Here is a 14,866-nt window from a genome sequence, read left to right as displayed (position 1 = left end):
AGATGTACACACTCACTATGGAGCTATGACAGATGTTTGGGGATGGGGATGGTTCCGTGCAAGCAGGAGGACCCCAGTTCAGTCTTTAGAAGCCATGGGGTTCGTTGTCACTGTTGTTTAAAGTCAGGAGTGGCAGTGTGAAAGTGTAATCCTAACTCTGAGCTCAGAGACAAAGAGACAGATCCCTAGTGATTAAGCCTAGTTGGTGAGCTCCGGGCCAGTGAGAGATGGCACCTGAGACCTTCCTCTGTCCTACACACACACACACACACACACACACACACACCACTCATCAAACACATACATACACATACCCACACACACCACATATACACACATACCAAACAAACGCATACACGCACATACACACACACACAAAGGCATGCACACATCAACCCACATGCTCATAAGCTCTCCTTCACATACAAAAAAAAAAAAAAAAAAAAAATCCAAGACTTTTACTCATTCACCACCTTCTGTGTTTACTATGCTGCAGATCCTGTGGGAAAGGCAGAGAAGACGTGAGTTTACCTTTGCTATCTCTCCTGTCCAGTGAGTGAGTGAGACGTTTTTTTAATTGATGTTATTACCACATCATAGGGCGCACATTACCAAAGAGGTGTGAGCCATGTTATGAAAACACAACGTGAAAGACAGCTAAGTCTTTTTGGAGAAGTCGTCAGCTGCCCAAAGAATTTTCCAGATAAATCCTGGGGCATGAGGAGGAGTTAGTCTTTCAGGGGTAAAAAAATAAATAAAAAAATAAAAAAAGGAAGTGATGGTGATCGGAAGGTGGAAGGGTCCTTCCTGAACAAAAGGGCTAGCCTGGGCAGGCACAGTGCGATGTAGTTCACATGCTGATTTCCAGCTAACAGCAACCAGACATCTAACCAAGGAGAAAAAAAAAACATATATAAATCCCACTAAGAAGGTTGTTTTTTAATTAAATACTTTTAATTTCCAGCGTCTTTTTGAACTTGTTAAATATTTAAACTTCTTTTCCCCACAGCAGACCCAAGAGTTTCGATGAGTTCCCACACTGTGATCCTGGGAACCACATGCAAACCTCTTACCAAATGTTGCACCGCAAGGGCAAGAGTAAATAAGAAACCAGAAACTCGGTGGGGCAAGGTCTCGGGGCTGTGTCAGAGAAAAATGGATCTCACCAGCTCAGGTTGGAACACGTTTACACAAGATGAGCTTTCAACCATTTAAGATTTCACTCATCATCATAATTACAATTCTGCCTATTTCTGAAGGCTTTATACTCCAGCCCTCACATTTTGCTCAGGGCTGACACTGGGGTTTCCCTTCAGAACCTCCTAAGAACTAGAATCGGGTTAAACCAGTTTAGCAGGCTTCTAAGAGGCTGAGTTACACTCTCCACTGCCCTGTTCTCTACACACTTGCCCCTAAGTCGATGGCTGCTGGGACTGCAATGTCGACATTCTCAGAAAAGCTGACAACTGCCAGTCTGGCCTCCAGGGAGCTCAAAGAAGCAAGAGAGGTGCCGTTCTGAAATAGGACTACTTTAGAGCTGACTTCGGTCTGATAGCCATGAAGTGTACTGTCACTCAGCTAACATCTCTTAGAGTGAAAACCTTTCAGAGCTCTCTGCATTGATAATTCGGGGCATGTTAAAAATACTGTGATAATAATAATTGAACAAATCACCCTCCGGGATGAGCTTTATTAGGAGAGAGCCACGTGCCGTGACAGGGGCAATGGGAAGCCTTGAGATGAGAAAGCAATTTGACAGGAATAAGCATCATATAACAGATAATATGATGGGAACTTAAAGGGAAAAAGAAAATTTTCCTTTCAAAATTTGGAGGGGGGATCAACTAAGAGAAATAATCCAAAGCACACTGTAAAAGGGACGGCTGCCTTTTCATGGCAGGAGTGACACAAGCCGTACCGGCCAAGAAGTCTCTGATTCAAACTCGCCATTTTACCCAAAAGCTTCCTGCTGGGAAGACATGGTGAAAACACAGCTATGTATCACCATGGAGGAAGGACCAGGGAGGATGGGGGGCTAGCTACGTTCCTGCTTCTAGAGCACCCAGTGGTAGGTGAGTTCCAAGCGCCATCTTTCTTCAGTGGGTGACCCAGAGCCTAAGTGTTACTGTCACTGCTGGTGACCCTCTTGGGGGAACTGTGGGAGTGTAAAAGCCCTCGCTTATGAAGACAGAATGTGTGCCGTGAGTTGTGCCCTCTACAGGAGGGTAACATTTTACATGGGATCACTGAGGCCAAGCGGCAACTGGGGATCAGTCACTTGATGGAGATGGGGAGAATTGTGTCTCCCAGAGCCCACTGGCTGGGTGCCTCTTTGCATTCCCACACACACGATGTCCAGAAAACCATAGCCAGAACAGCACACAGGACCCAGATTTCTCAAGAAGTACCTCTAGGTCTGGTATCCAAGGGTCACTAACTTAAGATACAAACTCCCTGAGGAGAAAACAAGAAAGCAGTGAGTTTTGGCTTTGGTCCACAGCCTGGTCTCAAAGGAGCATGTCAAAAAAAAAAAAAAAAAAAAAAAAGTCAGGGTGGGGAGGAAAGAAGAAAATGGTAGCTAAACAAAGAATCTACAGATTACAGATTGACAATGCAAAGCAGCCAAAGACATTCAAACTGGGATTTTCCCCCTGTGTTAGGTGACTGAAATTCTGATCTCTGGAGGGAAATGGCTACATGAAAGTCTAAGGTAGAGTGGTAAGCAGGCATGTTTCCATCTTCTTTGTTACTGAGAATGTTAGGCTAGTAATGGAGTTACAGCCATGCCTACTTGCTCATATCTTTGTCTAACTGTCTGTGTGGGGAATCTTCATCAACAAAGCACCAACTCTATAGTGACCCAACAGACAAAAGGTGTGCACATAGTACTGCTCTATTGAAAATAATCTCACAGAGTTTCAGTGTTTCCTTTCAAGTGTTTATTTTTAAAACATGTGTTTAAAAACAAAAACAAATCCAGCAGATCACATCTCAAGGCACTACCTATGAGTAGGCATGATGGAAGAAGAAGAGGAGGAGGAGGAGGAGGAGGAGGAGGAGGAGGAGGAGGAGGAGGAGGAGGAGGAGGAGGAGGAGGAGGAGGAGGAGGAGGAGGAGGAGGAAGCTCCCCAGCAGAAAGCTCTTAGCTGCAGGAGCTGACCTGCAGAAGGTTCTGCCCATCATAAATGTTCTTGCTCAGAAAATTACCCTAACTGTTGTAAAGTTTACTTTTCATCATATGCCTTTCTCCCAAGACTCAAGGATCATTGCAGAAGAGGGATCAGAAAGATTGAAGAAGACAAAGGTGTGTGTTAGGAGCGGGGGGATGACAAAGAAACTGTTTTTCAGACACACCAGGATAATTACACAAATAAACTCAGAGGGACAATTTCACAGATAAACTCAGAGTGATGACATCATGCCAACACCCGTGCAAGCTCCAGCTAGATCCACAGCACAGAGCAGGGAGGTCAGCGGAAAGCCCCAGCCACACAGGAGGAGCTATTGGTGACTGACAGCTGCTGTGAGAGAAACAGTCAGTTCTCCTGAGAGATGTGGACGCTCATAGTACTGACAGGATCTGGTGAATGTATATAAGAAGTATTTACTATATAGAGACTAATCAAATGTGATGTGTTAAAGAAAAAAATGAGGACCTCCAGAATGGACAGGAGCTCCATGAGAAGATCAACAGAGCCAGCAAATCTGGGCCCATGGGGGCCTGCAGAGACTGATGTACCAACCAAGAACCATTCATGAAGAGGACTTAGATCTTTGCTCAGATGTAGCCAATAGGCAGTCTTCATTTGGATCCCTTAGTAAGTGGGTGGGGAGGGGCTGTCTCTGACATGGACTCTATTGCCCAACCTTTGATCATTTCCCTCTGTTGGGGACCATTGCTAGGCCACAGAGGAAGAGGATACAGGCAGTTCTAATGAGACTTTATATGCTTGGGTCAGGTGGTAGAGGAGGAGGGCTACTCCATTCTGAGAAACAGAGGAGGGGAGTAGAAGGAAAGAGGAAAGAAGGGTGGGACCAGGAGAAGACAAGGGAAGCAGCTACAATCGGGATATAAAGTGAATAAATTATAAAAAAATAAAGTTAAATTTAAAAGAAGAAAAAAGAAGACAAAAATTGGGTCATATGGAATGGGGGGGGAGAATGGATTTGGGAGGAGATGAGGAAGGAGATGAAAATGTTGGAAATAAAATGTATAAAATTCTCAAATAATCAATAAAAATATTTTTAAAGAAAATGTGTAATAAGCTTGAGATAACAGTAGCTAATTGCTTTCTAAAAATTAATAGCTGACATTATCCCCTAAATCCCAGGATCCCAGAGCATACAAGCAAGAAAAGACACCAAGACAGCTGGACAATTAACACCACCAACAGAAACAAAGCAGTCCGGCATATCTACTGAAGAGAGAAAATATCAAAATCATCAGAAAAAAAAAGACACTTTATAGGACTCGTACAGCAATATTGTATCCGAGGCTGTGCAAGACAAAAGAGGATGGGGTAGGCTTAAAAATGATGATAGTAAAAATACTTCTACCCATAAATCGTGTTTCAAAATGAAATTTGAAAAACATCTTTAAAAAAAATTGAATGAAATTGTAGTCAGAAATGTTCTGATTGGCAAGCATTGCTAAAAAGCACATCTTAGAGAAGGAAGCTTAATAGGTGAAACACTCAGAACCACTCAGAAAAAATGAAGATTAAAGAAAATGGAGTAACAAAGGTAATTATAAATTTTGCCTTTTATTTTAACTTGATGTAAAAGGAAACTATCTAGAGCTGAAATATTTGAGCATTAAATGATTATAGCACACAGGAAGTGTCAACATCAGTGTGCCGGGCTTCCAGCGAAAGGAACAAGAGAAAATGAAAAGCAAAGAAGACAGGAGAGATGGCTCAGTAGATAAAGGTACCTGCTTCCAAGCTTGATGGCTGGAGTTGTGTTCCTGGAACCCACGTGATGGAAGGAAAAAGCTGACTCCTGAAGTCTGTACTCAGACCGCCATCGATGTGTCATAGACCACACAACCATACACTCTCTCTCACACACAAAAACACACTAAATAAATAAAATAGAATATTGGTAATGTACAGAGTGCTTATTTATTAATTTACTTTTTATTTTATGTGCATTGGTGTGACGGTGTCAGATCCCCTGAAACTGGACTTACAGACAGTTGTGAGCTGCCATGTGGGTCCTCTGGAAGAGCAGCCAGTGCTCTTGACCACTGAGCCATCTCTCCAGCCCCAAAATGTAATATTTTTTTTAAAGAAATCACTTATCTTGACAGAGAAACACAATAGAAAATCAATAAAACCAACGCTTATTATTTGAAGCAATTGATAGCTTTTATAAGCAATTCTTACTTTTACTCAGATTCATCAATAAATTAAGAAAGAAAACAAAACTTATTAGTGATGTTTACATAGAAATATGTAGACATCACTATATAGCCTACAGATATTAAGAGGCTAATAATGAGGTACTATAAATCTCTAAACAACTGCATGTCACCACGAGAAGAAACAGAAAATTCTTTAGAGATGAGGCAGATATGAAAGTAACCTCACTTCAGAAAACAGACTTTTATGGGGATGGGAAGTTCAGTAAATAATATTTTTCTTTCTGATGCATTTAAGATCACTGAAGATAAGGACAGTCTGCATAAACAGAGAGTTGGTGGCAAGATATTACAGTGAAGGGCCTGAGGACCATTTAAAATGAAAACAAGGAACCCACATTGTGGATTCCTCTAATCCCAGCTGCAGGTGGATGTGGCAGGAGGGGTCATATGTTTGAGGCCATTTAGCGAGAACCTTGGCTCAAAAAACAAGCATAGATTACAAATTTAACACATTTAAATGAAGTAAGCAGGTACATGTCACATTATACATGTAACATTAGTTATAGACGTTGTAAATGTTGACTTTTCCGTAACAATTACATAGACACAGTAGGCTGGTGTAGCAAGACAGGAGAGCTGCGGGCTGTCCACAGCCCTTTGATTGCAGTCGTAAGAAAATGACAAAGACAATACAGTTTCTAGGCCCCCGTGCACTAGAAAAATTTCTGTGATTTTAGTTTTATTCTTTACTCAGCTTGATACAAAATGTCTTAAGAAAAATGCCTTGAAAATTGAATTGATATGCCATGTGCTATCCTACACCCTTGTTGGTTTTGAAATGACGTGTATGTGTTTGTGTGTGTGTGTGTTTGTGTGTGTGTGTGTGTGGTGTGTGTGCGTGCACCAATAATGAAGAATCTTCTATCCTTCCCTATCTTACTTCACTGAACCTAGAGCTAAGCTGATAGCCAGCAAGCCCTAGAGCTCAGCCCTTCCCTGCTCCCCACAGCCCTTGGGATACAGGCACATGTGGCGTTTTTTACATGGGTGATGGGGATTTGAATTTAGGTCCTCCTGCTTGAGCAATAAGCAAACACTCTTACCCACCGAGCCATCGCCCCAGACCCACTCCGAAATATTGAATGATGTTTGGCCAATAATGGTACAAAATGCAGTCTTAGGAAGTCAGTGAAAAGCGGAGATTCTTATAAAATATTGTCGTATATATGACTGTCAGAGTCAGTCACAGCCAAGATAAAACCAATCTTTTCCTTCAGCGAAGGTGGAATTTCATAGTTCACTCAGACACTTAATCTTCTAACAGTGCTCCTCAGCAGGTTGCAAGGGAAAGTGGAACGACATGAGCATTCACACACATGCCCGTGCACACACAGGCAGCCGGGTCAGATTGATTTGCCTTTACCATCACATGTTGGGATTCACAGCCGCTCATTGCATTTATTTGTGATAGCGATTCGGTTTGAATTCCGTTTGGTGAAATTCCTTTAAAGGTGTTGAAACAAGGCCAGTTTCAGTTTCGGATTCCTCCTAAGCAGAGAGGAAGAAACTGCATCTATTCACAGAGTGTGCACCGAACCATCAAAAGACAAGGGATGCTGCTTCGCGATTTAAAAGTTCCTTTGCGAACAGTCTGGAAAACTGACTCTACTGAAGTCACTGCCCTACACAGTACTTTTATATTATTTTATTCCACTACTTCCTACCAGTGATGATAATGCTGAAATCCTGTGATTTAATGCTCTGTTGGAATGCTGCTGAGGAGCCTCTGAGTGGTGGCCTTAATCCCAAAGTCATGTATTTTCACGGAAAGAATAAACCAAAATCTTAACAGTTTCTGTAGTTTGTTGAGCTTCAGTCACTCTGAAAACATACTAACAGAGGAGAAACGAGGGTCCTCTTTGGGGTTCTCAGTCTCATGAATAGAAGAATCTAAAAGTGGATCCAAATGGAAGCTCATAGGCAATTTCCTTAGTTTCACCCCAGGGCAGGCAGGAGGTGAAGCTGCAGCTGTCGCCTGGAGGGACAGGACAGAGGAGAGGAGGGGAAAAACCAGGCTGTTTAAGCTGACTGGAGGCCTGACACATAATTGGGGAAGGGAGCTTGAGAGAAAAAGTCAAGAAGTGCAAAGGTGAGGGGAAAGCCCTGAGTGTGAACAGAGGTATGCTTGGAGGTGCAGAGAAACAAAGGGAAAGCTTTGCTCTTCTGGGTAATTCAGACAGTTGAGCGGACATGACCTTTACGTGGCTGTGCTCCTAAGCTTCTTCTCTAGGGGAGGGGATCCTGGGAAGGAGAGATTTAACATCTCATTTAACGATTAATTATTTCACTCGTCTCTCTACCGTGGCTAAATGAGAGCCCACCTTCCTAAGAGAGCAAGCACAGCGACTGAACACTCCAAGTGGGCCTTAGGTCTCCAACCAGGTATAAGGTTCCGCTTGTGTCCGGCAACTAGCTCCTAACAATACAGTGCAGTGTTTTACTGGGATGGATGATCCATTGAGTACCTCATTACAATCTGCGAAGGAACACTACAGAATCAATTGGCAAGCTGACATTCCCGTTAAGACCTTGACTGACTCAATGCCCAGGCCACATGTTTTCATATAAGCCCCCATTTTAGCTGAAAACACAGGCCAGTCTCTTGTGTTCCTCAAATAATTAAAATCAAGCATTTGTTCAATATCAGACTTTCTGTTCTTATAGGGCAAGATTATGCTGCAGTCTGTAGAGTCATTAGTTAGCATCATCCAAGAATAACTTTCCTGATTTTATATATTTTATAATTATAAACTTAGAAAATAAATTTCCAGAATTATACATAAATAGAAAACATTTATTTGATTATCAGCCTCTAAATTCTCCGTGAAAACATGCTAAAAGAATTACCAAATACACCCTTACTGAAATTTACAAATTCTCAAGGGTTTTAAGTGCAACTTTACTACCTATTGTGAAAAGGTAAATATAAATTAAATTAATTAACAGATTATTTTCCAGCCCCAAACCCTACACACTAAAATATTGCTCAGTGATTAGTTCTCTTAGTGTTCAGAATGAGAGTAGGAGTGACTCTACTCAGAAATTTTGTTCAACTAAATTATTAAAATAATTCACATTGGATTTCTTACCATTAGTATTATAAGGACCGACTTTAGGCACGCAGCTAAAAGGTCAGGGGGATTGTCCACAAAAGAGACCTTTCAGTAAGAGGTGAAATGTTATGATATCATGTATAAGATATCTGTCTCATGAAAATCCTATGATGGATCTAGGTTGTTTCAATGTAATTTAAAATATAGTAAACTACTCATTTTGTGACTAATAATGTACTTCTCTCTGAGTTACCTACCAGCAAATTTTATAAATCTCAGGCCTTTAATTACTTGGTTAGAAACACACACACACACACACACACACACAAACACACACACATGTATACATACATGCACACACATGCATACATACATTATACATGGGATTGTCTAATTGTCTAAAAACTGGATTATGACACGAAATAATATATTAAAATGTGGGCCTATTAAAACAATTTTGAGCACTCTTATAAAACTAAATCCCAGTTAGCAATTGGTTGGTTCATGACATTGTCATTTCTACATTTTTAGTTTCCTTGGTGTTCAATAATAGCATGTTTAACATGCAAAAACACCTTTAGACTAAAATAAATAATTAATTTGATAAATAAAATGAAACGCATATATAACAGGCATAAAGTGAAGAAACTTCTGTGGTGAAATCAAAATCATTGCATTAATTCCTTTACTGCTGCCACCATAGGATGACTCAAAGATGAGCAACCGAGGGGAGAAAGGGTTTATTTTGCCTTTAATTTGGGGGGAAACAGTCTGTCATGAGTGAGGTGCAGTTCACCATGAAAGGGAGGCAGTGTGTCATGAGGGGGAAAGCACAGTAGCAGGGACACAAGCTCCTCCTGACACCCATGAAGCAGAGAGAGAGAGAAGGAAATGGCCAGGCTGTGAAACCTCAAAGCCTACCCTCTAGTGCGGTACTTCCTCTAGCAAAGCTCCACCTTTTAAAAGTTCCAGAGCTTTTCCAAATAGCACTGGCAGTTGGGGATGGAGCCGTCAGACACTTGACCCTGTGTAGGATGTTTCCCTTGCAGAGCACAAGGATGGTTTTTCAAATGGCCTTTTCATTAAGCTACTAGCACAGTGAGCTCAACTCTCTGCCAGTTTAGAAATCAGTTGAGCTTTGTGGATCATGAGATGCTTAAGAATCTGAGAGGATAGGTAATCAGTAAAGACACAAATCAATATAAAATTTTCCCCATCAAAGAAAGCTCAATGACTTTAAAATTTGGTAAAATCTACAAAAATTTTGAAGATGAATTAATTAAAACTGGTCCCCCAAGTATTTCAACAAAGTTTAAGAGAAGAAGAAGACGGAGAAGAAGAAGGGGGAAGAGGAGGTAGAGAAGAGGGCCTCCAAACTCATTTTGCAAACTCATTTAGCACTGACACTGAAGTCCGAAAATAAAAATTCAAAGGAAAACCTGTAGTTCCATATCCCTAATGAATATTTATGACAAAACCCTAGCAGACTGAACTGAACAGGACTTTAAACATAAGAAAGGCTCAACATATGTGAATCAGTAGACATGATAACATCATCATAGAATGGAAATAGCTGATTGGCTAAATGGGTAAGAGACAGAGAGTTTTGAAAAACTTGATATTCTTCCCTGATGAACTTTCAGTAACCTTGGAATGAGCTTTGACACAGTGAAGGGTGTTGGAGGTATTGTTAGGTCATCCATCATACTCCATGAAGAAAACCTTTACGATCTACAAAAATGGCATGTTTCACACTCAGCAACTCCAGCCAACAGACAGACTGCATGGTTTCTGTGGCAGTTTGAATAAGAATGGACCCCATAGACTCGTGTGTGAATGCCTGGCCATAGGGAGTGGCACCATTAGGAGCGGTGCCTGGTTGGAGGAAGTGTGTCACTGTGGGGGCGGGCTTTAAGGTCTCCTTGGCTCAAGCTACACCCAGTGTGGCACACAGTCGCTTCTGCTGCCTATGGATCAAGATGTAGAACTCTCAGCTCCTTCTCCAGCACCACGTCTGCCTGTGTGCCACCATGTTTCCTTCCATGATAGTAATGGACTAAACCTCTGGAACTGGAAGCCAGTTCCAGTTAAATTCCTTTCTTTACAAGAGTTCCCATGGTCCTGGTGTCTCTTCACAGCAATAAAACCACAACTAAGGCAGCCAGAGTAATCAGGGAGGAGAACAAAAGGAATAACACTACATTTGAAAGGAGAAAGTTAAATTAACTCTCTGTGCATATGGCATGATCTCATGTTTACAAGACATGGAGACTCCACTGCAGAATGTTAGAAATGCTTACAAAAATGGGGCAAAGTTGAGGGGACAAGCGATAAACAACAGGCAGTGACAGGAAGTGATGGAGGAGGGGGAAGAGAAGGAAGGGGAATTAAGAAGAAAAAAAAGCCTATTTAGAATATCACAGGAAAATAAGAATTATTTAACATTTATACAAGAAATAAAAAGCCGTCTTATTTGTGGATTAGAAGATAATGTTAAACAGTAAATACCTGTACTGCCTAAAGCAGCCTGACCTTATCACAATTTTAATCACATTTTTTTCCACAGGCATAATTTTAAAAAGCATAAAACTTAGGTTGAAACACAAAAGACCTAAAATAATCAAATAAAGGTTCCCAGAGGACAAAAGGGTAGAGATGAAGGCATCATATTCCACAGCCAAAGCCTTCCTACAGAGACTGTTAGGATTGAAACAGCAGATCTTGTTGTACATGGAGGTATAAAGTAAGCTCAGACTCCAACATCTCAGGAGGAAACTCTTGCAATCGTAGCCAAGAACACAGTGGAGAAAGACTAGTCTCTTCTCTACATGGTGTTGGGAAAGTCAGACACCATCATTTACAAGAAGAATTTTGGATGATTATAAAGCGTGCCATCGAAAAAAATAAGCTCAAAGTGTGTTTAAAGACTTCATGCATGGTGAGCCCTCTGGAAAATGTAGGATACACAAGCATGAACACACACATAAAAATAAGTATGCCTATTCAAACATATATAGCATGATAAATATGAACAAGACTATGAAAGAATGGATAGGATTTTTGTAACATTTCGAATATTCCAGTACATATGAAAATCTGCTTAGAAGAAAAGCCACAAGAACAAGACAGCAATCTTGAAAATCAACAACAGCTACAAGCAAGTAATTTGCAATCACGGAAGAGCAGAATTCAGTCAGAAAAAAGCAGGTTAAAATCATTTTAACTGTGATAGAGGCAAGAAGGAAAGAGGATACATCTCGAATGAAGAAGGTATAAGCTATGATGGAGCTCCTCTGCTCTTCCAAAGAGAGATGTCCTCACACAACCTAGCAGCACAAATTCTCTGGATATTTATCTGAGTGTTTCAATGTTGCACCTGGCAGTTGGACGCACCCTGAAAACACAAAGAGATAGAGAGTAGATGAAAACGTGAATGTATACAACAAAAGAGAGGTGTAGGTGGGCACATGTATGTCTTACATGGGTAGATGCCAGAAGCATGTGTTTACTTGAAAACAAATTGAGATGTGCATTACAACATTTAACCTGTAGCCAAAGCACCTACACACATACACACACACACTCTACATATGTATTATATATATGTATATAATACACGTATATATGTATATAATAATAATACATATATATATGTATTTTAAATAGCCCCAAACCAGACACAAACTGGAATGTAGCTGCGGTTTTTATCTTCTAATGATTAACAGACAGCTCTGATACCGAGCACCTAAAACAACATTCATTTTTCTCATGTGTCTTTCTGCCAAGAATTCAAGCATGGCCTGAGCAGGTGGGGTCTCACTTAGCTGGCCACAGGGGTCATTCATCATTGATTGAGTTGGTCTGACTCTTCTGATATTTCTTCATTCCTGGGTCCCACGGTCCCAGTGTCTCTATATGCTGGGTTCTCCACACACTGCAACTTCACCAGTGGCCTCTTGGTCTCTCTCTGTCTACTCTCACTCTGAGTCAGCCTGTGCTCACTCGGTCTCAGGCTCACTTTCTAACCTAGTGGGGACCCATAATTGTTTCCCAGGCCATCACTCCAGGACCTCATCATCTCTGCTAAGGTATGTGTCCATTGTGAGGCTATATATCTCCCGAAGGACATTATTCCTTTCAACAAGTAAGTGGGCTCTGGACTGGACTCCTTGTCTTTTCTTTAGCCTTTACCAAGTGCAGAGAAGGAAAGGGAAATTAGGACTGCAGTGGCCTGGATCTTACCATCAACTAACCACTAACCTCTCACGCCCCAGCTGGACCAGGAGAAGAATGAGGCAAATTAGTTCTTTTCCAGAGTAATGGACTTTCCACCATTGAGCATGGGTCTGTAAAGCTTCCGGATCATAAGTGCAGGACTCAACCAAAAAGCAGTGTAAGGTATGTGCACAGATGAAGCCAAGCTCTTCCCAAATCCTCTAAGCTCACCAAAAGCCAAGAACACCTGGCTGTACTTTGTCCAAGTGTTAGGATTACTTTTCAGCTACTCTTGAAAGTCATTTCATACTTGAACGTTTATCTAGTGCTAGTTAAAGTAGTAATAGCTGCCATTGCAAATATTCTGCTGACAAAATATGAAATGCCTGAGATTTTAATTAAGCAATTTATAGAATTTCAAGGAAGGGTGGCTAATTCAGTTTAAATTGCCTTTAAAAATAAATAAAGGCACAGCTATGCTTTGTGAAGGACAAAAGTTTGCATGTTCATTCCCTGCAATTTACTGTGGAATATAAACACATACCAATGTTTTGTATTTCGTTTTACTTTTGAAAAATAAAACATTATTCATGATTGAGGAAAGATTATAGTTTATAAATACCACAACACAGACATAGCTAAACCTAGAAGTTCATGCTGAAATGCTAAAGAACCACAACAAACAGCTTTATAAAAGAATGTGTTGCCATTAGAAACGCTTAAAAATAAATCAGCATGTGTGTGTTTAACGCTTATCCCACTGAAGGCAATTTTTGAAAACTTGTAATCTATAACTAGGACATTATACTATATATTGTACTATAAACAATATATAATATATCACAATACACTATTAGAATAATAGTATTTACTTAGGGTTTCCAAGTTTCTCTTTAGAAAAAATATTTTATTTTCTCATTTATGTGTGGTGTGTTTGTTTTTGTATGTGTGTGTGTGTGTGTGTGTGTGTGTGTGTGTGTATTGCTGACTAAGCTGAGAAGAGGGTAATGAATGCCGTAAAGCTGTAATTATAAGTTATGAGTGCCTGATACAGGTGCTAGAAATCCAGCCTGGTCCTCTGCAAGTATCAAAAGCACTTATGTTACCTATGAGCCATCACTCTACCCCCACCTATGTTTTTTCAGAATGACATCTTGGCCTGTAAGTCTCCTCTTACGGCATGAATATGAAGTGTCCTTCATGGGCTTGTGTAGTGAACACTTGGTCAGAGCTGGTGGTAGTTTGCAAGGCTCTGGGGACTCTGGAGGTGGGGCTTGGCTGCAGAAAGTAGGGCCTGAGTGACTTTCCTTGAAGAGTCCCAGTCCTTTCTGCCTCTGCTCTCTATCTGCAGTAAGGTAAGTCATCTCTGCCACAGTTTTCTGTTGTAAAATATTTCTCTATCTCAGCATAGTTCCTGAATCAGTTATAGCCAAGGACTGTGTGTCACTGCCCACAGCAGTGACTCTTGAATACCTCCTGAGTGAGGGCTGGGGGAAAGAAAGACAGGGTGAAACAAGGAGGACACTAAGTCAAGTTCCCTGATCAAAGTGTCAATATTTATTTAACAGAGAGTACAATGTATCCATTAACAGAAGGAAGTAAAACAATACCTACTTAGTGTTACCAGGGCAATGATGACATTTGACATCAGGAGAGCAAAGGCTGCTTTCTCTTGAGTACTAGCCCTTCATGGAACAGGAAGCTTAAGCAGCAAAAGCGAAACCAAGCTATCTGTGATGGCCAAACTGGCTCCAACAACTGTACACCAAAGCCTCTGAAACTACGAGCTTGTAACAGGGCCCCAGACCTGTGACAACTGACACCATGTTGGAAGCACCATTCAGGCCTTGAACCCAGCATGTAGGCAGCATCGCCTCCCAGAAGGAGAACAAAGACCTAACCCATCAAAGGCCACAGTTCTGGGAAAGTCCCTGAATGTACCAACTTTGCTTTTTGGTTCCTGTAGTTCTGCTTGTGGCTAACTGTTCTTGCTAACTGAGGTTATCACCCTCCAGATGCAGTTTTTGTGCTTAGAAGCTCATCCTGAGAAAGGATGAGTACTGTACTGGGACTGTACTGGGGTCCTGAAGACCCAGTGTAGTCGCTGGCCAGCTAATAAAGACTTTCTATTGGCTTGAACTTGTGTCTGGGTGTGCTTCTCCGTGGATACCTC

The sequence above is a fragment of the Meriones unguiculatus genome, chromosome 2, assembly GCF_030254825.1.
Source record: "Meriones unguiculatus strain TT.TT164.6M chromosome 2, Bangor_MerUng_6.1, whole genome shotgun sequence".
Taxonomy (NCBI): Eukaryota; Metazoa; Chordata; class Mammalia; order Rodentia; family Muridae; genus Meriones; species Meriones unguiculatus.
The sequence above is the reverse complement of the archived record's forward strand: the minus strand, read 5'-3'. Positions refer to the sequence as shown.